We start from the raw sequence: 14044 nt of genomic DNA, 5'->3' as shown, positions 1-14044 counted from the left end.
CCTTTCCAAATGAACACTTGAGACTGAAATAGGTAAAAGAAAATTGCACAGGCCAAAAAACTAAAGGGAAAATAGAAACCAGAGAGGAGATGGACTCCATATGAGAGCAGCTGTTTAAGTCTTTGCAAAGTGGTAAGTCAGTACCAGCTGAGGAGACAGCAAAGAGGTGGGGCCTCCAGAGTCCTGTCTGCCTGTCAAAGAGGAGAAAAAGACATCTTTCCATATCAAAGGAGAAAATATGGAAAATCAGTTAATTTGGATAAGTAGGGGTGGGTGGGGTTCGTCTTCTTTAATCTTTCATAACTACCAGCAGAATCTGGGCTTGGAGGAGCATCCTAGTAGCCTCGTCTCTCAGGAGGTAGAGACTGGACAATCAGGAGCTTAGAGTGCACTTGGTTAGAGAGTGAGTTTGGGGCTTGTCTCACCTCAGTTCTGTAAGACCCTTGACTCAAAAACAACAGCAACAAAACCCAACAGAACAAACCAACCAACCTATTAGCAAGCAAGGCATTATTTTATGCCATCAAGTCATGGGATGAGTTTAGGGTTCACATTTATGTTTCCTTTATGGTCTGCAAAACTCTAAGTTAGTAGTGGTTTTGGATCTGTGCATTGCCCTCCCACGATTGTAATGATATAGATTATGACTATGAAAACATGGTGTACATACACAAATAATTTCACTTATCCCTGAAGCTTTGAAATATATCATTTAAATTAACTGTTTATTTTCCAAAGTCTCAATTCAACTTGCCGTGTGATCCTGAGCAATGCTTTCTTCCTCCCTAGGGCTTCACTTCTTTATCTAGCAAGGGGGGGGTGATTTTTAGCTGTAGCTTTTCATGGTCCTATTATTCTATGAAGTTATTAGTTCATGAATAAATGATGTAGTACTCTAAGGTCCAGGGAATAGAAAATTAAGATTTTATCTTGGTCACTGTTTCTGATTAGCCAAGCCATTAGTGCTGGTTCTTTTTTTCCTAGCCTGAGGCTCCACCAACCTGAACTAGTTGGTAGAAAAGGGCTCTTCTCTTCTGCTTGAAGTCTCTATGTGTCTCTCTGTACAGATCTGTCTGAGTTATCCCCTGCAGATGGCTATGCAGGCTTACTAGGCTTTGGGGACCAGAAACACTTGAGATGATTTGGGAAATCACATCCCTACACAACTTTCTCCAAATGAACTCCATATGGATGCTAGCCGAAGCATTCAGACAACAAAGATGCCTTCTCTAGGTGTAGTTGGCAGAGGCTAGAATGGTGTTATAGGAGGAATTTTGTTTTTAATAAAGAACTGGAAAGAACCAGAAAGTTTTAAACTGTGGACAACTTTGTAGGCAGTTTCCTATAGCTCTGAGGTTTTGTTTATTTGTTTGTTTGTTTGTATTTTTTGGTAAAATCCCTGCCTTACAGGTCTTTCTTTACAGACCAAGAGAAAGGATACAGTCCTAAGATAATCAATACATTAAGTGCATTTGATTCAGTAATTGCAGGGGGTTCAAAATGAGATCTGATCCCAATAAATGGGTACATCCCACTTCCTTGGCCAGAGTCTTGGCTTAAGGCTAGAGAAACGATCCAACCATAGCCTTAAATTAATTAATACGAGATATGTTATTACTTAATGAGACATCTGAGAACATGAAGGCAAAGAATCCTTTTCTACTGCCAGTGAACTTAAAAGCACAGATAAAACAGCTGTGGTTATTTTGTAGCTGTTGGAAAGGACCTATTTTTGATCTGTGTCAGTAGAGAGCTGACCCAACAATACCCAGTGAGCTCCCTTCACACACAGGCATTTAGTTAATGAGTGAATGCACCACTGTTTTTAAGCACATGTTTTCTAGATGGCTTGGGTTTCCTTGTGTGATCTAAGTAGTGTTGAATAGTAGCTAAGCTTCATTCTCTGGTGACTGCACTTCCATATTCCCACCAGCACCCTCATTTCTGTGCTGGGGTTTTTGTGTACTATGAGTGGCCCTCAGGCCCAGAACATCCTTAAGGATTGATTTTTGGCTGCAAGTTTCTGCACCTTCTGGGCCTCCAGGAAATCCAAGAAGAAAGCATTCCTCACAATGGAAGAAAATGGTATCTCTCCAAAGGTTGACCAACATCCTTTTCTTACTGAGCCTACATTCATGTCAAGGCAAGCTGATTGGAGTCTGGGATCAGAAGATTCTATAGTATCCAGGGAACCACAAATAAAATAGAGAAATGAAGGAAAGCTGGAAACCATCTTGAAAATGGATTGTAGCCCTCACACGTGACTTCTACTTTCCTGAATCACTTGGCTTTATTAATACCAGGCAAGCGAGGCTTCGAGACTTCTTTCTGAAGCAACAGAAAACACACCAATGAAAATATGCTGAGGTTCCATGTTTCTAGGTTTCTCCTAGCACCACATTTAGGAGTGGGAGTAGAGGGAATTAGGTTCTGATGATCAGTGAGACAGAAACGATACTTCCAAGAAATGAAAGCCTCCTCCAAAACTTTGTCAGTCTCATGCTCTTCCATGTATACATAGCATGGAGTGTCAACACCCCAGACTTTGGAATGGGACATGCTTCAAGTTCTTGTCACCTTGTGGAAGAGATGTTCTGGGGACGATTTTCGAACTCCAAGTCTTAGCTCTGTTTATCAGTCACACAGCTCTTCTTACCAAAAGAATTCAAAGTAAAGTGAAGAAAACCCCCAATACTGGGCTCCACAATATAGCTATTTATTATGCTTTTATTATATATTTGACACCTAACCGGGAAAATGATGTGCACTTCATAATGACTATTTTTTGTGCATAGTTCAAATGTTTCTGTGTATTACTCTGAACTGCCTCAAATCATGAGCCCTGTCTTTGAGGTGCTGCTTATCGCCTCAGAATCAGAGAAAATGCCTTCAAAATGTTGACATGCGAGAGGTCAAAGATAGCAAGAGAGGAATTTCAAAGATAAGCCTGTCCGTCCCTTCCCTCTGCCAGACTGTTTTCCTCCGGCGCAGAATAATTTATACCTCTTGTTCAGCTAAAGTATGTGGCACCATTGAGACACAGCAAATACGGCGCTGATTTTATTACAACCTAATTGTAGAATGACAAGGAATAAATCTTGAAGATACATATTGCAGGGAACAGCCAGGCTTGCCTCACTTACACAAGAAGCTTGCGTAGAGAAGCATTACGCTGCAGGAGACAACAGCTGGAGTGGTATGTCACTCATACAGCTTCAATTGTGGGTCCTACTGAGGACTTCTAGGATACCTGCAAATTAACCAGTCTCCCATTTACTTATTGTAGAACAAAAGTGACTTGAAATAATTGCGAGGGGCCAAAACCAATGTTGGTTTGCATTTAAAATCCTATTTAAACATTCAGTGGTGTGTCTTTGGCTTCTTAACCAGCTCTTCCATCTTGGCCTATGAATCAATCTCCCTCCCTCCCTCCCTCCCTCCCTCCCTCCCTCCCTCCCTCCCTCCCTCCCTATCAACCAATCAGTCTACCTCCCTTTCTCCATATCTACCTAAATGTTGATCTTTCATCTATATATCTAAACCAAGTAAGTTTAATATTGTGAAAGAACTAATAGAGTTAGAAGTAAAACATATAATATAATTGCAGCTTAAAATCGAGAGAACGTGGTTCGTTAAATATCATATAAAGAAGCAAAGCAAAATGAGACCAAAAAATAAATAAATAAATAAAAGATTCCAGATCTTTAAATAGTTTACTTTTAAATAGCCCTAAATCTCAAACCTGGAACAGGAAATTATGAAATTATGATTGTCACCCAACATTTATTGAGTACTATAGCAGGTATGTTGAACTTTGAATAATTGAATTGCACATTTAAAAAATAATCTGTCTTTTACGACAGAAATCAGGCAGTTCCTGGCATAATTTGACAGCAATGTACTACCTTCTGCCTTTCCCTGTCAGCATGGCGTGAGGCAATTAACATCTCACAATGATTGGTTTTGACTGGTGAGATGTTCTGTCTTAGGTACAATGCATATTTATTCATACGCTAAGCTTCATTATATAGGAAATATAATTTATACTCCAAGTAATTATATATTATTTGAGTCAACGAAGATAACCTTTAAGGACTGGACTCTGATTTAAGAAACCCCACTCTCCCAGTTCCTCATTCTTGGCTTTTAAAACCGCCTTGATTTGCCCCTTTGTGACTCACTCCAACCCCAGCTAATGGTGCCTGGTGCAGTGGGGCCTCCTCACGCCATGTTTGCTCTAAGGCCAGCCGTGCTCACAGCTGAGCGTTCAACCCTGGCAGTGCTTGTGTCCCGGCAATGAGATATTCTCTGTGACTGTGACTCATCCTCCTGTATCCCAGCCCTGGCTGTGCAGGCATGTCTCTCTCCTCTTCAATTGCTTCAAGGTAACATAAATATTAAGACCTTTGCATCTAGTCCTTTCTTGGTGTAGTTGGTTCCAAACCACCCCAGAAGAAAAAAAACCTGTCTAGTTCCAGATAGTAAAGCAAAATTAGATACAAAAGCAACATTCTACAGACATATTAATACTTAACCTTTCAGCACGAATCCACATTAGATTTTCACTAATTTACTTTTATATTTTCCTTTAATAAATTGTCTTTTCCTCTATGTCATGATTTGAAGAGATAAATTCTTAATTATATTATAATTCAGCTGTATTTTCTAAGCCAATAACATCTCTCCACATGACTAGAATTATAAAAATATCTCTACATAGGACTTTACTATCTGTCCGCTTATAGGGTAAATAATAGGAAAAATGTTCACTTTTTGTAGAAATATATTATACTGGGGATATGCTTTTGGTAGGAGCAGTTCATTGTGGTTTGTGAAACGCATTTGTTTCAAATAAATTCTATATAGTTTTTCATCTTAAAGTGATCCCGCCCCTTTTCACTATGTAGTTCATTCTAAAAACTATCAGTTTTAATGGGTAGTATGTGTATATGTTGGACACGCCCCCCACACCCCTCTCTTTTTCTATTCTTTCTCATTAACCTACGTCCTCACTTCACACCAGACAGGTCACTGTTCTTAATTTATTTCACAGGTTTAATAAGAAAAAGATAATATACAGCCTCAGCTTTCCAGTATTATTAAAAAAAATTGTGTGGCAAAGCATGCCCAGTACTTGGGAAGCAGAAGCAGGGGGATCTCTGTGAGTTCAGGGCTAGCCTGTTCTACAGAGAAAGTTCCATGATAGCCAGGGCTGATACACAAAGAAATCCTGTCTCAAAAACCTAAACCAAAAAACCCAAACCAAAACCATCCCCTAGCCAGTGTGTGTGTGTGTGTGTGTGTGTGTGTGTGTGTGGTGTTTGTATGTATGTGTAGTTGGTGTATGTGTGTGTGTACGCATGTTCATGTGGGTATGTGGGTATGCTTGCTGGTACACACATTTGTGGAGGCTTGATGTTGACACCAGAATGTCTTCCAACCTATTTTTGAGACAGGGTTTCTCTAAAGTTCAGTGTTGGGTAGACTCATTTCTCATGAACTTAAGGCGATTCCTATCTCTGTCTCCAGTTGTGAAGTTACAGATCTGTGGCTTTTTTGCATAAATCCTAGGGATCCAAACTTAATTCCCAAAGCTTGTTTCGGCAAGCACTTTATCCACTGAGCCATCTCTCCAATCCGACTCAGTGTTCTATTTAACAACAGCCTTTTAAATTCCTTACATAGTATATGTATGATATGGTGTTACTGTAAAAGATGTTTTATGGTACAACCTGGTAAATACTGTTATGGTGAACAAATGTTTCCACAGGGCAAGGGAAGACTCCAGACATTCAACTGCTGGGCCGAGGAATTGCTGAATGTGTGAACTGGACAGTCATTGCTCCAATGTGTACTTTCATTGATCTACATACAAGCGTGCTCAAACTTTCTCTGTAGATTATAGTACAAACCTTTCAGATTTTGCTGACATGATAATTAAAGACGCTGTCTCTGTGTACTCTTCGTGTGTGTATTTCTTATTATTAGGAACACTTTTCTCATGTGACTGAGTCATTTGAATTATTTTTCTGAGAATTTATATTTTGAACTCATATTTTTTCCATATCTATCTTCATGGTCTTTTGTTCATTGATTTTTAGGAGTCATTTCTGTATTAATATCTGAGTGTTTTGTGTATTGTAAATATCTTATAACATTTTTCTAAATTGTCCTTAATACTTTGGCTTTTTTTTTAATACTTTTTTTTCTGTGCTGAAGTTCTTATGATATGTAGAGCTGCTAGATTTTGGATCTTGAAAATTAATTTTCACACCTAGGTAATAAATTTTGTATATATATTATTTTAAAATTTTTATTATTACTCTTAAATTATTGATACATTTGGAATCTATCTGAACATATAATGTACAATTTAATTTTTTCTTTAGGGAGCCACCCAATTTTCCAAATAACAGTTACTGATGAATGTATCTTTTGCAAGAGAGGAACCACACCTACTATATATTAAATTTCTGCGTGGACTTGTGGCTTATGGCAGTCACCATTATGTTCTATTGTTTTGGCATTACCATACTACACAATTATTGAGTTATTATGTATTTTGGTATTTCTTAAGGGCAGTCTACCAGCTAACAGTACTTTTATTTAGAATTTTCCTGTCAATATTTTCTTATTTTTTTTGGTATAAATTGTAGAATCAACTAGCCTCATTTTTAAAAAGCTGTCTTATTTATTGGATGTTTTTATAACTGTAAATCCAGTTAATGAGAATATCTCCACAATTACAAAAATTCTAATCCAAGAATATACTTGTCTTTATTTGTTCATGATTTTTTTTCAGACATTATGGCATTTGTAGGGTTTCTGTATGTTTCTGTTTCATTTTTACTGCTAGATTTTAATGTTTTTATTGCTAGTATGAAGATGCTGCCTTTTGTTATTTTTTGTTATTGCAGTATCCTGTGAACGCTACTGACTACTTTCCATTTCTCTCAATTTTATTTCACTGTCTTAAAGAATTCAGTTGCTACTTGCACTTTTTAAAAACCCAAACCCAAAGAGTTACAAGTAATAATATATGTAACTTCTCTCTCTAAAATTTTATAGTTTTATAGTATTGCATTGGCCACCAATACAACATAAATTGCATAGTAGTGCCCCTGGTGTCATGTTTACTAATGGTCAAATAGAGACATTGCTGACTTTGTTTCTGAGTATAAAAGGGTTAATTTCATCACAGGAGTCCTCAACTTTTGCTGCACTTATTTAGAAGCTTAAAGAAATCCTGTTGTCTGGGCATCACCCTGTACTGATAAGTTAGAAGACCTGGCAGCAGAATTTAGGAATCAGTATAGCTAAAAGCTCTGGGTGTGATTTTCTAAGCAGCTAAGGTTCCAGGCTCCAGCATTTCTCTCAACTGGTGCTTGTTTTCAAGATGAAAAAAATATTTTATTAGATTAAGAAATCTTTATGCTTTATCATTTTTAATAAAATAGTTTTAAAAATCTATTGATGTGATTGTATGATTTTCTTCATAGAACACTTAAGATGCTGAGTTGTATTATAACAATTGCCTCTATTAATGTAATGAAGAATACTAATGGACTTCAGAATATTGAGTTATATCTAAATTTTGTAAATAAAATTCACTTGGTTTTTAATATCCTATTTATCCTTGTTTGTACTGACGAGTTTTTCATCGATATTCATAAATGAACACTTGTTTTATGTGCGGGAAGCCATCCACAAGTTTGGTTTTGATGCTGTGTTGAGAGTATAAATACAACCCCGGGCCTTTGCGAGTTGATTTCTTTCTTACAGTTTGGCTGGATCTCCTTGCAAAGCTCCTGTCCCACTGCTGTCCTGGGAGTGAAAGCTGAGAGTTGGGGTTCATGCACCTCAACCTCTTTCTCTTCTTTTTCAGTAGAGACCGCTTACTTTAGATTCCTCTTGCTTACTGGGCACATTTTGGTGAATCGTATTTTCTCAAAAGTCAGCTATGTAGTCCAGGTTTTGTTCCTAATTGATCTGCAGAGATCAATATTTTAAAGATTCTTTTGCTCTCCTTTTTTGGCTGCTTATTTCTACTTCGTGATTTCTTACTTTTATTTTTTTATTTTGATTTAGTCAGCTAGCATTTCATCCCATTTTAAAACCATTTTCTTTTTAAAGTAAACTTTTATATTTACTGCCATTACCTTTTGCTTATTGTTTTTAAACTTATTAATTTTTTATCATGAATTATTATTAAAATTATTTTTTATCACGAATTGCTTTTTATTTGAATTATTTTGTTATTTTTTTTCCTAATAGCTTGAGACAGATCTTAATGTAAGATTTTTATTTAATGTTGTTTTGTGTGTATTGGAGCAGGGCACATGCATGCCACAAAGCACATATGGAGGTCAGCGGACAACTTCGTGGTATGAATTCTCTTCTTCCATAATTATGTTGGTCTCGAGGATGGAGGCATGTTGCCAGGCTTTCACCAAGTGTCTTACTGAGCCATCATGCTGGTTCTCACAATTTGAGAAACACTTTATTATTGATATTTCTGTTAAAGTGTTAAAGGCTACCACTTTCCTCTGAGTCCCTTTTACCTATATACCATACATTCTAAAATATTAACATTGTTTTTTATTATCATCACTTTACAAAAATTCTCCAAAAACCCTCCAGCTAAGGGTTGATTAAAACTTCAAGACTGTCTTTAAAAGATGTTTCTCAAAACAAAGAAACAAAGAAACAAACATAAAAACTCACCCACAAACCATTTTGTTTATTGCATAGTTGTCAGAAGCCATTTCCCTCACTTTGGGGAGGGGTGTTCCTTCAGGGCTTAATATATTTTCCTGTGTTTTTGTATAGTCTGTGGTACTTGATTATCAGGCACACTTTCAAGGTACAGAATTTGATATATACACTGTATCTACCTTATTAACTGTGTTGATTAGGTCTTTGTTTTTTTCTGTTTATTCTTCATATGTCATAAACTAAGCTGGCTAGTTTTGTATTTATGAATGGGCTAGTGGATATGTGTGAGTGCTAGTCCCAGATAGTAAGTCATGTTTCTTCATTGTGGATTGATCCAGTTAACATTGTAAAAGCTTCTCCTCCACGCCTCAAGCTTTACAGTTGAACATTTTTCTTCTTTTTTCTTTTTTAAAAAATGATTTTATTTATTTACTTTCTACCTGCTTTGCTATTCAGGTCTCTTCCTATGCCTTTCTTCTCATTTGCATTTACTACATTTTTCTCCAGCTAATTTTTGTTTTGTGATGCCACTTGAAGACCCTTTCTTTTAGGTAAAGCTCATTTACATGGATTTGAATGATTGACACTTTGGTTCTTATTTTTGTCATCATATTTATGTTCACTACATGTTCTGTTGGCTTCTCCCTCTCTGCTTAGTTTTTCTAGTATTTAGAAAAGATACAGGTTTATTCTAATAGTTGTCTTTACAATTGTATTTTTATTGTAACATCCTCAGTTTCATAATTCAGAACAGATGGTATTATTTGTAGGACATGCTGGGTTAATGGATGAGACATCTGTTGGCGGCTGGCCAGGGGAAGGGGTAGAGCTTCTCCTAGAATCCCAAAGCCCTCTTAAAGGCTAAGGCTGTCACTATGTCAGCACACCTGGGAGCCTACCTGTTGGTAAGCTTTACTTTCCTTTAACAGTGGACGGATATTATTGGCTTGCTTTTCCCTTTTATGTTATGCCCTTTGTCTAGTTTTCTTATACTTTCCTTTGTATGGGAATATATTTCTATGACTGACTTGTCAACTTTAGATGATATATGTTGATTCCAGCTGTTATAGACTCAGCCATCAAGATAGGCACAACTACCTTCTTTCCTGTTCCCTCCCACTTAGTAGGTGGGGCTAACTACATCTCTTCTGCTTTATTGGAAGGAGATGCTTTAAGACTTTTTAGTTTATGTGTTTGTTATGGCCTTTGTTTTGGCTTTGTTACTTATATGTCCAGTGTGGCTTTCTTGTCGGCTAATGCTATTGTTTTACTTTTAAATTTTAGAAATTCTTCATTACTATGCATTCTTAGATTTTGTTTGTTGAGATAGTGTCTCAGTCTAGCCCAGCTTGCCTAAAGCTTTTGGAAATCCTCTTGTCTCAGCCTCCCAAGTATTTAGCTTGGTTTTAGATTGTTGTTTTCTGTATTGTTTTTTTATTTGTTTGTTTGTTTTTACTTTATGCTTAATAAATTAAAACATAAAATATAAAATATTGTTTGAATTTCTTAATAGCCTTGATATTTTCCCTATCTACATAAAATAGTTAATGCTTCTGCTACAATAAAACACTACACTCCTTGTTACAAACCTGTCTAATTTAGATCAGATGATATAATAAAATCTTAAAATATTGGCTAGTTGTGATTACATGATAAAATTTTAATGCACAAAATATATTCACATTTAAAAACTGTTTTGCACACTACTTTTAAATTTCTTAATAGTTGATATAAAAATGTTTTCTTGTTTCTTTTTTCTTTATTTTTGTTTGTTTTCTACAGTGTTTATGGCCTTGCTATTCCAAAGCACTATTAACAACTATTAACTGAGTATCACCTGGGAACTTGTTAGAAATGCCATATGCTTGTCCCAAACTGAGCTGAGGCTGTGTTTTTAGCAAAGCCCTAAACTGAGTTGTACAAATGAGGAGCATTACCTTTCAGTGTTTTCTGCATGCTCTAATCCTAGGAGTCCATGATGGCTTTGTCTTTTTCTTCTTCCTTTGGACCTCTCTTAGCCTGCTCATCACATGCTCTTTTTGTCTCTCCATGCTCTCTCTGCTTCTTTTTGTGTCGTTGGAGAAGCTATTTAGAACTCATGGTAAAACTTTCATCATGAGGTGCATCAAAGGTGGCTGAATACTCTTTGACTCTCCTCTCAGTGAAAGCCAGGGTCTGGGCTCTTTGCCTTGAAGCTGTGTGACAGCGTTGGAGAATGAATAGTCTCCTATGTTGGGAATAGTTTGGTATCAAACAAAAACCTGATTAGTAGTGATCCTTTCAATCTACTCATCTGCTGATTTAGAAATTGGATGAGTCAGGGGGCAGGAGAAGCAGGGCTCCAATGACTAGTATGAGACCAAGGAGGGGAAGAAGCCAAGCTACCAAGGGGTTTGAGTACCATGGGGTAAAGGTGATGGGAGCATAGCATGTGCAGAGATCTCTCCAGAGATCTTTGAGCATTTGTATGTCTTGTTCTATGGATTCATTGACATAGAAGCAACCTTCCTCCCCCAGCAAAACACCAGTCCTTCCCTGTTCAGTAGGCAGTAAGTCCAGTGCCCTCCAGTTTTGGAGAACAACTCCTGCCAAGAAGGTTATCTGGTATTGAAGGGACTCAAGGCTGTCTGCAGTGAAAGCCATTGCCTGGTTAAGTTTGTCATGGAAGTCACTGGACAGATGGTGTGTTAGGATAAGGGCTGCTCCAGCAGTTCCTGTTGTGCCCAATGAGACAGCGAGACCCAGTCTGATGAGCAGAGGACAAAGATCTCTCTCTTCTTTTAGTTTCTTCCCAGCTATAAGGTGAGTTATTCAGGTTTGTAGAGATAAACCTGGGGAAAAATCATTACGGGGGTGTAGAAACTTTGAAAAGGAAGGGGACCATGTAGAATAGGGTCTTGAGGAGGGTCTTAGGGAACATGCAGAGGGTCTTAGGGGGAGGGGTAGATTGAAGAAAGAAATGTCTTGTGATTTTTGTGGGGGTAAAAAAATCTATGGGGTTCATGAAGGGAAATGTCATTAACATTTCAGTCGCTAGTAGTGGCCAGAAAAGGGATGCACAGGAAAAGCAATGGGAGGAGTTGGGGTGGGTGGTTAAGAGGAGAAGGTCATCCTCATATTGGATGTATTGCAGCCAGGAAAGTGTATCTTGGAGCTCTTTCTGAGAATGATTTTTCTGTGAAGAATATTAACATGGGTGAAGACCAATTTGGAGGCAGGGACAAGCTGGCAGGAGACATGTAGGTAGGCTATGGGGTATTTGGCATAGCCATTAGGATAGAGCTTACCCATGACTCCCATTCACCAACATTCATCCCAGGGATTGCTGAAGGAAGGCTGAAAATGAGTGTTAAGTTTGGGGAGCATGGTGCAGCCGCAGCTGGTGGGTTCAATTCTGCAATGCTAATATCTGCAACTTCCATATGTGAAGGTCTCCTGGAGACACTCACCAGTGTTTCATTAAGGAAAGCAGAGGAAAGGGCTGTGGGTAGTGGAGATGGAATAAGGGTATAGAGAGATCCCAATCTGGTCTGACATCCTTCAAGTGAGCGATCCTGGGTTCCTATGATTTTGTTGTGTCCATTGTAGGTCTTTCTAGCAAAGAATCTCCAGCGGTGAGCATTGGGAAGGCTAGCGAGAAGCTGGGAGTAGTAGAGTTAGTATGAAGAATGACAAAAACAGCCATGAGAATAGAGGAGAGGGGAGCTTGTGGAAGATATATGGTCTTGGCTGCAGTCACCAGGTCATGGGTGTCCTTCCGGGAGCTCTTGTTCTTTTGGGGTTGTGTCTCCTCTGCCTCCTCTGCCTCCTTTGTCCTTGATCGGTCAGTGACAGGCTGGCCGTCTTTTTGGTTGGTGGGGGTAGTGTTGAACATTTTTGGCTGGAAGCCAGATGGACCTAGCTAGGCTGGGCTTGTGGCAAACACACAAACAAAACCCCTTTCAGTTGTAAAAAGTGGGTCTGGTCCCTTCCAAATCTCTTCCAATTCCCATCCAAGGGATTGTACATTGTAGGGAACGTAGGACCTTGTTACCAGACTGGCAAAAGAATGTTAAGGGTAAATGAGCTCAAACCCTGGGAATCTCATAGTTGAGAACTACAGAAGAGGAGCCATTCCCTACATGCTTCTACCTGTTCTGGAAAAGGTAACCATACCATGCCATTGAGGACCATGGACACTGGGTCATGTAGCATAAACACCTAGAGTTGTCTATGCTAATGAGTTATCTAGATAGCAGTCCCCCAGTGGTCAGCCAATGGGTGCTCCCCTGCTCTGCCTGATCAGGAAATAGGAGAAGCATCAAGTGGCATTGCACCCCATTTTCCAGCTGAGTAGTTACCATGCTGAAGGCCCCTCTACAGTAAAGATCAAATGAAGGGACTATAAGGAAGATCCTGGACAGAGCAGGATGAGCAACTCAGAGAGAAACCAGGAACCTTGTCTACAACTTGATAGACCAAATCCATCTGGGCTAAGCAGATGCTGTGGGACCTAATCTTGGCATTTTACCAGATTCCATCAACAATGAGTGACCACTTGAGAAGGAGATGACATGAGGCAGTAAGGTTGGATCTTTGAGAAAGAAGCTAAGAGTTGTGTAGTGATGTCACCACTAGCTTTCCCAAAAGAATGTTCTAGAAAGTTTTTGAAGGTGTCAGCTGGACTTTGCCTTTCCAATCCTTTCCAGCATCTTTTGTTTCTTTTATTAATAGATTTGATATTACTGTCTTAAAATACCATTTTCTTACTTTTAACTATGAGTAAGCATATTTATTGCTTTTTTCCCAAGACTTTGCTTATTTTAAAATTCCATTTTGTTTTCTCTGTTCTTCTCAGTACTGGTCTTCTAAGTTCTTTAGGCTGCATTTTGATCTCTAGCCCTCTGCTGTTTAACTTGATCCTTCATTGTTCACCAAAAGTCTGCTCTGGTCTATCCACCATGGGTTAGGTGCTTGTCCTTCCATCCAAGTAGCCTGTCACCATAATCTTTCTGTACCATCTGAACCTGCAAGGCTGAATGCTCCCTTGCAGCTATGACTGCAGAGTTGAAGCTTCCCTTGCAGCTATGACTGCAGGGCTGACCACCCTTCTTGCAGCTATGACTGCAGGGTTGAACCTTCCCTTGCAGCATATGACTACCATCAGCCCTGCTGCTCTTCATGACCAATTCTCACATGTCCTTCTGCTTCAGTGAAGGGGTTTCTGATACCATCAGATAAGAAGAGATAAATTTCTCTTGGTTATTTATACTTTCTGATAATTATGCTATCATCAGCAACATAGAACCTCTTAAGTACCAGAAGTCTTCAGTTCTTAGGAGCATATAAA

This window comes from Arvicanthis niloticus, chromosome 21, assembly GCF_011762505.2.
Source record: "Arvicanthis niloticus isolate mArvNil1 chromosome 21, mArvNil1.pat.X, whole genome shotgun sequence".
Taxonomy (NCBI): Eukaryota; Metazoa; Chordata; class Mammalia; order Rodentia; family Muridae; genus Arvicanthis; species Arvicanthis niloticus.
The sequence above is the reverse complement of the archived record's forward strand: the minus strand, read 5'-3'. Positions refer to the sequence as shown.